Genomic DNA, 11,980 nt, shown 5'->3' on the forward strand with positions numbered 1-11,980 from the left:
ATTCAGAAGGAGAAACCCAAACAGCTCAGCAATCTCACAAAACTGAGGACTCAGAGATCAGAGTTTGGAGATGCTGAGGCGTCTAAAAACCGTGGGAAAAACACCAGAGAAAAGGACACTGCATAGAGACTGAGCTCCAGAAATCTACAGAAGATTCCAAGTCCTTGGCCAAATATCAATCTGTATATGTTTGGGGTAAAACCCCTTGAGGCTGAGACTGGGCAAGAACAACTTGCAGGGAAGGAGCAACTACCTGGGAGCTGGAAGATCAACACTATCCAGAGCTGACACGGGGCTGTGTATCATCTGACTTCTCTCTACACCTCTGGAGAGACCATAGAAAGGCCACACATTGTAAGAAGTACAACACAATGCAGCAAGTCAGAAAAGTCTAACAAAAGGCAGACACTCGATAACATAAAATTCACAATGTCCAGCATCCAATCAAAATTTACTAGGCATACCAAGAAGCAGGAACATGTGATTCATAGCTGGAAGATAAAATCAGTCCATACAAACAGACCAAAAAAATGACAGAAATGATGAGCTTAGCAGACATGAATGTTAAAATAGTTATTACAAACATGTTCTTTATGCCCAATTAGGCCAAGAATATGAAAATGAAAGAAATGGGCCAAGCACAGTGATTCACACCTGTTATTCCAGCACTTTGGGAGGCTGAGATAGGAGGATCACTTGAGCCCAGGAGTTTGAGACCAGCTTGGGCAACATAGTAAGACCTCATCTCTACCAAAAAATAAAAAATAAAAATAAAAAACCAGCCAGACATGGTGGTATGCACCTGTAGTCCTAGCTACTCAGGAGGCTGAGGTAGGAAGATCACTTGAATCCAGTAGTTTGAAGCTACAGTGAGCTATGATTGTGCCATTACACCCCAGCCTGGGTGACAGAGGAATACCCTGTCTCTAAACAAACAAACAACAACAACAACAAAACAAACAAATGAAAACAAAAAAACAAAAAAGAAAGAAAATAAGAGAAATCAAAAATATAAAAAATATTAAAATAGTACTTCTAGAGATGAAAAATACAACAAGCTGAGTTGAAAAATACATCGGATGGGAATAAGAGCAGATAGGACCCTACAAATTTAAAAAAATCAGAAAAGAAAACATACTAGGCCAGGTGCAGTGGCTCACACCTGTCATCCCACACTTTGGGAGGCCAAGGTGGAAGGATCATGTGAACCCAGGAGTTTGAGACCAGCCTGGGCAACATAGGGAGACCAATGTGGTGGTGCACACCTGTGGTCCCAGCTACTCAGGATGCTGAGGTGGGACGATTGCTTAAGCCCAGGAAGTTGAAGTTATAGTGAGCCATGATCATGCCACTGTACTTCAATCTGGACAACAGAGCAAGACCCTGTCTCAAAAAAAAAAAAAAGAAGAACCATATTAAAATGAAGCAAAGAGAGAAAAAAGATTGAAAAAAAAATGATCTTGTTCCTCAGTGACTTAGTGGACAATGTCAAGTGGTCTTGTTTTACAAGTAATTAGACATGCACAACATGTACACAATGTACATATAATTGAAGTCCCAGAAGTAAAGGAAAGAAAGGAGGAAGAAGGAAAAAATAATAGTTGATAATGTTCCAAATTTGACTAAAAATGTAATCTTAATTATCCAAGTACCTCGACAAACCCCAAGCAGGATAAAAAGCAAACAAAAAGGCCGGGCGTGGTGGCTCACGCCTGTAATCCCAGCACTTTGGGAGGCCAAGGTGGGCAGATTATCTGAGGTTGGAAGTTTGAGACCAGCCTGACCAACACGGAGAAACCCCATCTCTACTAAAAATACAAAATTAGTCGGGCATGGTGGCATGTGACTGTAATCCCAGCTACTCGGGAGACTGAGGTAGGAGAATCGCTTGAACCCAGGAGGTGGAGGTTGCAGTGAGCCAAGATCGCGCCATTGCACTTCAGCCTGGGCAACAAGAGTGAAACTCTGTCTCAAAAAGAAAAAACCCCACACAAACAAAAAATCCCCTACACCAAGACAAATAATAACCAAATATTGAAAACTAGTAATAAAGAAAAACTTCTGAAAGGCAGTCAGAGATTTAAAAAAAGACACTACCTACGGAGAAACTAAGATAATAAAGAATGGGCCGGGCGCGGTGGCTCACGCCTGTAATCCCAGCACTTTGGGAGGCCAAGGCGGGCGGATCACGAGGTCAGGAGATCGAGACCATCCTGGCTAACACGATGAAACCCCGCCTCTACTAAAAATACAAAAAAAAATTAGCTGGGCGTGGTGGCGGGCGCCTGCAGTCCCAGCTACTAGGGAGGCTGAGGCGGAAGAATGGCGTGAACCCGGGAGGCGGAGCTTGCAGTGAGCCGAGATCGCACCACTGCACTCCAGCCTGGGCGATAGTGCGAGACTCCGTCTCAAGAAGAAAAAAAAAAAAGAATGACCGTAGGTTTCTCATCAAAAACTAAGCAAGCCAGAAGGCAACACTGCAATATCTTTTTTTTTTTTTTTTAGACGGAGTCTCGCTCTGAGACTAGAAAAAGAAAAGCAAAGTAAACCCAAAGTAAGCAATGGGAAGCAAAAATAAAGATGAGCAAAATAATTAGAGAAGACCCCCTCACCAGCCTGGGCAACATAGCAAGACTCCAACTCTACAAAAAAATTTAAAAAATTAGCCAGGCATGGTGGCATGTGCCTGTGGTCCCAGCTACTCTGTAGGCTGAGGCAGGAAGATCAGTTGAGCCAGGAAGGTTGAGGCTGCAGTGAGCCATGATCCTGCCATTGCACTCCAACCTAGGTGACAGAGTGAGATCCTATCTCAAAAAAAAAAAAAAAAAGAGAAGAAATAAGCCCTCAACAATAGGGAAATCAGTTACTCTAAAGCCAATTATTTGAGAAGATAATATTGAAAAACTTCTAGTCAGACTGAACAGAAAAAAAAGAAAGAAGACACACTTACCAATATCAGGAATGAAAGAGGAAGCATCACTACAGATGGTACAAGTTTATGTCAATAAATTCAATAACTTGGAAGGGAAAAATTATTTTGAAAGGAAGACTGATGTTCACTCAAGAAGAAATAACCTGAATATTCATTACAATTATTAAGGAATTAGAATTTCTGATTACAAACCTTTCCACAAAGAAAACTCCCAGCCAGATGGCTGCACTAGTGAATTCTATCAATCACTGAAGAAAGTAATAGTACAAACTCACATAAACTCTTCCAGAAAATAGGAGTAAATACTTTGCAACTCCTACTATGAAGTCGGCATTATCCTGTTTCCAAAACAAAGACAAAGATATTATAAGAAAAAAAAAAAACTGTAACCAATATCCCTCATAAACAGAGATGAAAAAAGTCCTTAACAAAATATAAGCAAATCAAATTTAGCAATATAATAAGAAAATAATAAGGAAAATGCATCATGCTCAAATGGGGTTTATCCCAAGAATTATGCAAAATTTGTTTAACATTCAACAATTGACATTGTTTATTTATTATATTATTCAACCAGAAAAAGAAAACAATATGATCATGTCAATAAATACAGAAAAGCATTTGACAAAATTCAACACACATTTTTAATAAAATGTCTCAGCAAACAAGGAATAGAAGGGAATTTCTTCAATCTAATAAAGAATGCTTATGAAAAACCTTCACTTAATAACATAGTTAATGGTGAAGACGGAATGTTTTCCCCTAAAATTAGAAACAAGAGCAACATTGTCTTTTCTTGCCACTTCTATTCAATGTTGGAATAACGGCCAGGTACAACGGCTCATGCCTGTAATCCCAGCATTTTGGGAGGCTGAAGTGGGAGGATCACTTGAGTCCAGGAGTTCAAGACCAGTCTGGGCAACATGGCGAGGCCCTGTCTCTACAAAAACAAACAAACAAACAAACCCAATATTGTACTAGAGGTCCCAATCATTGAAATAAGGGAAGAAAAGTAACTAAAAGGCTTCCAAATTGGAAAGGAAGAAGTAAAATGATCATTATTCAGAGACAACATGATTATCTATGTAGAAAATCCAAAAGAAACTTTTAAGAAGCTACTGGTACCAAGAAGGATGTTTAGAAACATCACAGGATAAAAGGCCAATATACACATATCAATTGTATGTTTATAAACTGTACTAGCAACAAGCAACTATAAACAGAAATTTAAAACACAGTACCATTCATTGTATCATCAAAAACATGAAATACTCAGGGATAAGTTTTACAAAATATTTGCAAGACCTAAACTTGAGCACTTAAAACTATAAAATATTGTTTAGAAATTTTTAAGAAAACATACATAAATGCAGATATTTTCCATGTTCATAGATCAGAAGACTGAATTTTTAAAGGAAATTTTTGTGGTTTTATTGTATCATAAGGCATTGAAACATCTGAACAAATCAATGTCTGGGCGGTGAGGCAGCTGCTTTCTCCTTCACTTCTTTGGGTTACTAAAGCAACCTGTCAGTAGATTTAAAAAAACAAACAAACAAAAAACCAAAAACAAAGGACAACCTTTTGCATTACTTAAGCCTTTCCAAGGCACGCGCTGGTACAACACAAACTTCTCCTGTCATATGTAACTAGTCTAGCGTCCAAACATCATGCACAACACCTCGGTGGCAGCAGCGCACTGCGCCCACTCCCGCCGCGGCCCTGCTTATTTGTGCATGATATTTGGAGCATCTGGAGGAGTAGGAATAGTATTGGGAAGAGAAGGGAGGAGGAAACAGCATTAGTGCCTGGCTGAGAGGAGGTCAGCCGAAATTGTGCAGGGCAAACCTGAACATGTCATTGGCGCAAAAGCCATCGTTGATATTCTTTAATAGGAACATCTGGTGGAACCCCTTGATGGGGTCCTCATCCGCCTTAAGCTGGCCCACAACCACGCCGATAATGCAGCTATCTGGCGTGGGCTGATGGTCCTGCGCCGTGAGGCTGTTCTGGATTTTCTGGAAGGGAAGGCTAGACAACTTCTCCACAGCGGCAGCTTTCCCCTGGAACTGTCGTACTTCCCACGTAAGGCATGAAGCATCAATGTAAATTGCGCCTAGTTGCGTTCTATCGTTATCAAATAACTGGTAGTAATGTTGATTGAAGCTGGATCCAATCGGCTCCCAAACTGGCTTGTCTCCCATTCTTGAGCGTCACCTGGCCTCGCGGAGACCTGAGGGGCTGGCACGACGGTGGCAGCGATGGCGGCAACCCAGAGTGGTTCTGAATATTAAGATACCAGTTTTCAGGCCGGGTGTGGTGGCTCACACCTGTAATCCCAGCAGTTTGGGACGCCGAAGGGGGTGGATCACCTGAGGTCAGGAGTTCAACACCAGCCTGACCAACATGATGAAACCCCGTCTCTACTAAAAATACAAAAAACCAGCCAGGCTTGGTGGCTGGCGCCTGTAATCCCAGCTACTTGGGAGGCTGAGGCAGGAGAATTGCTTGAACCCAGGAGATGGAAGTTGCAGTAAGCCAAGATAACACCATTGCACTCCAGCCTGGGCGACAAGAGCAAAAACTCCATGTCAAAAAAAAAAAAAAAAAAAAAAAAAAAAGAGATCAGTTTTCCCAGAATTAAAACTATAGCTTCAATGCAAACCCAATCAAAACCCAGCAAGATTTTTGTAGAAATTTACAAGCTAATTCTAAAACTGATATAAAAATATAAAGAACCTAGAAGAGTCAAAGCAGTTTTTAAAGAAAACAATATTAGAAAGCTTTAAGACTTAGACAGTAATCAAGACAGTGTAGTGTTGCTGTAAGGACAGACACATAGATCTGTGGAACAGAATTGAGATTCTAGAAATATAGTTTCTTAGGTTAGGAATTCAGAGGCAGCTTAGACTCGTGGTTCTAGTTCAGACCTTCTCCTGAGTTTGCACATCAAGATGTTGGCTGAGGCTAGTCACCTGAATGCTTGACTGGGACTGGAGGATCTATTCTTAAAATGGCTCACTTACTTGTCTGGCAGGTAGATGCTGATGTTGGCATGAGGCTTCAGTTCTTCACCACATAAGACTCTTCATAGAGTGGCTTGAGTTTCCAGCTGACTTCCCTGGGTGAGTGATCTAGGACAGATCAAGGTAGAGAGCAAGGTAGAAGCCAATGTTTTTATGACCTGGTGTTGTTAACTTTTACTCCCTAATTTCTGCAAAATTGTATTGATTACACAGGTCAACCAAAGAAACCAATGCAGTGGAAGAGGACTACACAGAGGCCTGCATACAGGTGGTATTCATTAAGTGCCATCTTCAATTCTAGCTACCACAGGTTCTAAGGTAACTTAATGGGAAAAGGGTAGTCTATTCAATGAATCATGCTGGAACAATGGGATATCCACACAGAAAAAAATGGACCTCAACCTTTACCTCACACCATATGTAAAATTTAACTTGAAATAGATCATAGGCCTAAACATATGAGCTAAAACTATAAAACTTGTGAGAAGAAAACAAAGGAAAAAAAATCTGTGCAAACCTGACATAAGGCAAAAGATTTCTTAAGACCTCAAAATCACAAACCATAAAACAAAATGATTATTGGATTTCATCAAAACTAAAACTAACTCTTTGAAATGGTTGTGAAAATGATGAGGCAGCCCATGCGCGGTGGCTTATGACTGTAATTCCAGCACTCTGGGAGGTTGAGGCGGGCAGATCATGAGGTCAGAAGTTCGAGACCAGCCTGGCCAACATGACAAAACCCCATTTCTACTAAAAAACACAAAAATTAGCCAGGCATGGTGGCGCACGCCTATAATCCCAGCTACTGGGGAGGCCAAGGCAGGAGAATCGCTTGAACCCAGGAGGTGGAGGTTGCAGTGACCTGAGATCATGCCACTGCCCTCCAGCCTGGGTGACAGAGCAAGACTCTATCTTGAAAAAACAAAAACAAAAACAAAACAAAACAAAACAAAAAAGCCTGGGTGTGGTGCTTCATGCCTGTAATCCCAGCACTTTGGTAGGCCAAGGCGGGCGGATCACCTGAGGTCAAGTGTTCAAGACCAGCCTGACCAACATGGAGAAACCCCATCTCTACTAAAAATACAAAATCAGCCGGGCATGGTGGTGTGTGACCATAATCCCAGCTACTTGGGAGGCTGAGGCAGGAGAATCGCTTGAACCTGGGAGGCGGAGGTTGTGGTGAGCTGAGATCACACCATTGCACTCCAGCCTGGGCAACAAGAGTGAAACTCCGTCTCAAAAAAAAAAAAAAAAAGAGAGAGAGAGAAAAAGAAAATGATGAGGCAAGCCACAGACTGTGAGAAAATATATGCAAAACATAAATAAGGGAGTTATATCCTAAATATATAGAAAACTTTTACAGCTCAGTAATATAAAACAAATAACCTGATAAAAATGAGTGAAATATTTGAACAGACATTGCACTAAATAAGATATACACATTTTTAAAACGAACACGTCATAAGATGCTCAACGTAGTTATTTGAGAAATGAAATTTAAAAATACAGTAAGGTACCACTGGGCACCCACTAGCATAACTAAAATTAAAAAGACTGGCAATACTAAAAATTGGTGGCTATGTGGAGATGACTGGAGCTTTCATATACTATTGGTGGAAGTGTAAAATGCTTCAGCCACTTTAGAAAATAGTTTTGCAGTTTCTTACAACATTAAAAATATATTTTCTGATATGACCCACCAATTCCATTTCTATATATGCACCCAAGAGAAATGAAATCATAAAGTCACACAGAATTGAACAAATATTCCTAACAGCTTAATTCAAAATAGCCCAAACTGGGAAAAAGTCCAAATGTCTATGGACAAGAGAAAGGTTAAACAAATTGCGGTACAACCAGACAATGCAATATCAGCAATAAAAAAGCTGGGCGCGGTGGCTCACACCTGTAATCCCAGCACTTAGGAAGGCCGAGGTGGGTGGATCACCTGAGGTCAGAAGTTCGAGACCAGCCTGGCCAACATGGTGAAACCCCGTCTCTATTAAAGAAATACAAAAATTAGCCGGGTGTGATGGCGGATGCCTGTAATCTCAGCTACTCGGGAGGCTGAGGCATGAGAATCGCTTGAACCCAGGAGGCGGAGGTTGCAGTGAGCTGAGATCGCGCCACTGCACTCCAGCCTGGGCGACAGAGCGAGACTCCATCTCACACACAAAAAGGTAAACTACTGATCTTTCCAACAATAGGGAGGGGTCTCAACAACATTAAGCTAAGTGAAAGTCAGACACAGAGCTCATAGTGTATGATTCCATTGATATGAAACTCCAGAAAATACAAAAACATAATCTATAGTAGAAGAAAGCAGTCCAGCGGTTGCCTAGAACTCAGGTGTGTGGGATGGGGTGAGTAGAGGGACACAGGGTAGTCTGGGATGACAGCACAAGGTAATTTTTGAGGACATGGAAATGTTCTGTATCTTGATCACGGTAGTGGAGTGTGACTGTGTCAAAATATGTATCTAAATATCCACTTAAAGTGGGTGCATTTTATTGCATGTAAACTGTACTTCAACAAAGTTGAATTTTTTAAAAAGTAAGAAGGCATAGCTTTCCACCGAGCTTCAATTTGAACAAACAATATCTGCAGCTTTTGTGCCTTCCCATGTGTACACCCACAGGACCCTGGGCCTTCCTGCGTGGAGACTTTCCCGGGTGCCACAGGGCCCGGCATTGAGAGGAATCCAAAGTTGACACCATTAGCCCCGGTGGATTGCGGGCCGCGAAGCCGGCGGAGGAGGCGCGAGTTTAGTCACAGCTGCAGGCCTCCGCGGTTGCAATCCTGCCGCGAGGGGTTGCTGCGCACCCAGAGGCCAGAGGTCCAGACGACAGACTCCAGACACGTCCTTCGCACCTGCTCCCGGAGGACCCCGAACGCCGCGCCCACTCGGCGGAAGCCGCCGCATCTCGAACCTGCGTTAATCGGGGTCGGTGGGACCGACACGATGGACGCGGGCCACCAGGCCCTGGGAGCGAGAGAGGAGCCCGGTGGGCGAGAGCAGCTTAAGGCGTGCGCCCGTCGCTGGGGTTGGGAAGGAGAAGCCTCCGCCGGGCGAGAAGACTTGCGAGAAGACCCCTTCCAGCCCAACCAGGGTTAGGGACGGGTGACCGGCAAGGGCCCGTCGAGTTTGGCTGATCCGCGCTGGGGCTCAGCCCTCTGCCTTCCGCCATGGAGTCGCCCGGGGAGTCAGGAGCAGTGGCGCTGCCTCTCGCCTTCCTCCCAGCCCCAGGGCTGGCCCCTCACTCGGGACCGACCCGGTGCTCGGAATCGCCCACGAGCCTCCTAGGCCCCACCGCACCCCTCTGTCGCCCACAGAGGCGCATTTTGTGGACACCGCCCATGACAGGGAGCTCGCTCTCTTGGAGACGCTCGCTCTCTGGGAGACGCAGCCCGCCCCCGCAAATCTCCTGCGGACATCAAGGCTCCGGGAGGGACTCGCCCAGGCCCTCCCTATCCCGCCGCCCGGGCCGGATGGTCCTTGATCGATGCCGCTCAGCTAATCAGAGGGAAGGAGAGGAGGGGACGCTCGCAGCGACTTTGTTTGTTTGTTTGTTTTTGAGACGGAGTCTCGGTCTGTCGCCCAGGGTGGAGTGCATTGGCGCGATTTTGACTCACTGCAACCTCCGCCTCCCAGGTTCAAGCAGTTCTCCTGCCTCAGCCTCCCGAGTAGCTGGGGTTACAGGCGCCCGCCACCACGCCCGGCTCGCAGCTGCCTCCTTCTGAGTAAAGCAGGAGGAAGGGTCCCTGGGAGTAACTGTCCAGCCTGGGGCGGGGCGAGTGTGCGGGGCTTGGGGGCTAGGGGTTGTGGGGAGTGTTGGGCGGAAGCTGGCCTGGGAGAGCTGCAGTCCGCACTCCTCACCCCGGAGAAAAAGCTCCCTCCCGAAATCTTGCACACACACTCTCAGTCTCCCGTACCCAACACGTTCGCGCGCACACACCCCTGCACCCTACCCGGAACCCACTGTACCTCCCTCTCACACATCTTCGAAATGACTAGTATCTACAATTGCAACCAATGTTTTTCTATTATTAACTTAGTTAAAAGATTTTTCCGGAGGGATTATTGATGTCGGCTTACCAGCAGCTTAATCTTTTAACAATCAGTAACTAAAAGCAAACAACGGGCCGGACGCGGTGGCTCACGCCTGTAATCTCAGCACTCTGGGAGGCCGAGGAGGGCGGATAACGAGGTCAGGAGATCGAGACCATCCTGGCTAACACAGTGAAACCCCGTCTCTACTAAAAATAGAAAAAAATTAGCCGGGCGTGGTGGCGGGCGCCTGTAGTCCCAGCTACTCGGGAGGCTGAGGCAGGAGAATGGCGTGTACCCTGGAGGCGGAGCTTGCAGTGAGTCGAGATCGCGCCACTGCACTCCAGCCTGGGCGACAGAGCGAGACTCAGTCTCAAAAATAAATAAATAAAAGCAAACAACGTTTGCAGTCTCATTGACTGGTCGCCTGCTGCCCAGCTAGTGCGTGTGCGCGGCGGCGGAGAGCCAGAAGAGACGTCCCCAGGTGGGAGCGACGGAGAGAACCTGGGCCCTTCAGCCTTGAAGGCTGTCCCAGGTATCACTCCCAGGAGAAAAAGTCAACGCTCCAGTCCTCTTGGCTATCATGTTTCCTGCCCAGTACTTGGCGAGAGCTTACGAGTGGAATGGAACTCGGCAGCCGCTCACGCTGCTCCTGGTTTTTGGACCATCGTCTTTGGGAACTCTGGGAGTCCCAGAGCTGCCCCGACTGGTCCCGTGAGTCTAAGCGAGTCACCTTTTCAGCATCTGCCTTTCGACCCTCGCTGAAAAACCCATCAGAGGACATGCTCCTCACTCGCGCTCCCCACTATGGCCTAGGCTCTGGCTGGAGCACCAGGCTGGGTCTGGGAATCCACGTGCAGAAAAAGAAGTTAAAGAGAAACTTGATCCTGGGACAGAGTGAAAGGGAAGACCAAAGGCCCCCAAATCCCTGGAAGCCAAAGGGCAGGAATAACTTATGAGAGCAGATTCCAGCTCACCCCACCTCAGCAGCCCCTCTCTCCTAGGTGGTATGGCCTCCTCTCTTTCTCTCGAATTCCAGGACATGGGTCTTCCAGAATTGCCACAGTCCATCTCCATACTCCTCTTCCAGCCTTTCCTCACAGTTGACCAAGATTCGAATGGTGGCCTCTTAAAAAAAAAAAAAAAAAAAAGTAACCAAAAGGTGCAGTAAGTGTTCAGTGTTTGCTTTTGTGTGAATACAGCCGTAATAGGGACTTGAGTAGAGGGGTTACAGGCCGTGGAGAAGGCAGCATGTTGGGATTCTGGGCCTTCAGAGTCCTTCAAACAGCACATAAGCAGGTGCATGGGGCCAGTGCTGCCACCCATTGTAGCCAGATCGTGGGAGAGAAGAAAGCAATCATCCATTAAGGAATGGAGAGCCCAGAGTTGGAAACTACCCTCATCCTCCTCCTTCCCCTCTCTGCACCCTCAGGCAAACACCACTTTTGGCCCAAGGGCTTATTATTTCTTACCTGGATAATTGTCAAAACTTCTATTTTATTGCCCAGGCTTCAGTTTCACCCACCCATCGGGTCTTACAGCTTCATCTCTAAGGTGGCAATCTGCTTCTGCCCTTGCCCTTGAGCCCTTGCGGGGTTCTCCATTGTCTTCAAGATAAAACTCAAAACTGTACAGCAACCAGCTTCTTTCTGAGCTCAGCCTTGGCCAACTTTCAGCCTCATCTCTGCCATCTCTCCTTACCTCTTGTACTCCAGCCATTGCTAACTGCTTACCTGAATTTGCCTCAATTGTTCTTTACAAATGCTTTTCCCTCAGCCTTTGCACTCCTTTCCCTCCAACACACACACACACACACACACACACAAGCTTTTTGCCTGGCTGATTCCCACTCAAATTTAAAGACCTTCTCATGGCCAGGCGCAGTAACTCACGCCTGTAATCCCAGAACTTTGGGAGGTCGACGCAGGCGGATCACTTGAGGTCCGGAGTTCGAGATCAGCCTGGCCAACA

At 45.6% G+C, this 11,980-nt stretch overlaps 1 pseudogene; it reads right to left on the reverse strand.

Moving 5' to 3' along the window:
* Positions 1 to 4,344: 4,344 nt before the first annotated feature.
* LOC469406 (nuclear transport factor 2 pseudogene) lies at positions 4,345 to 5,202 on the reverse strand (annotated as a pseudogene).
* Positions 5,203 to 11,980: the final 6,778 nt, after the last annotated feature.

The sequence above is a fragment of the Pan troglodytes genome, chromosome 1, assembly GCF_028858775.2.
Source record: "Pan troglodytes isolate AG18354 chromosome 1, NHGRI_mPanTro3-v2.0_pri, whole genome shotgun sequence".
NCBI classification, from domain to species: Eukaryota; Metazoa; Chordata; class Mammalia; order Primates; family Hominidae; genus Pan; species Pan troglodytes.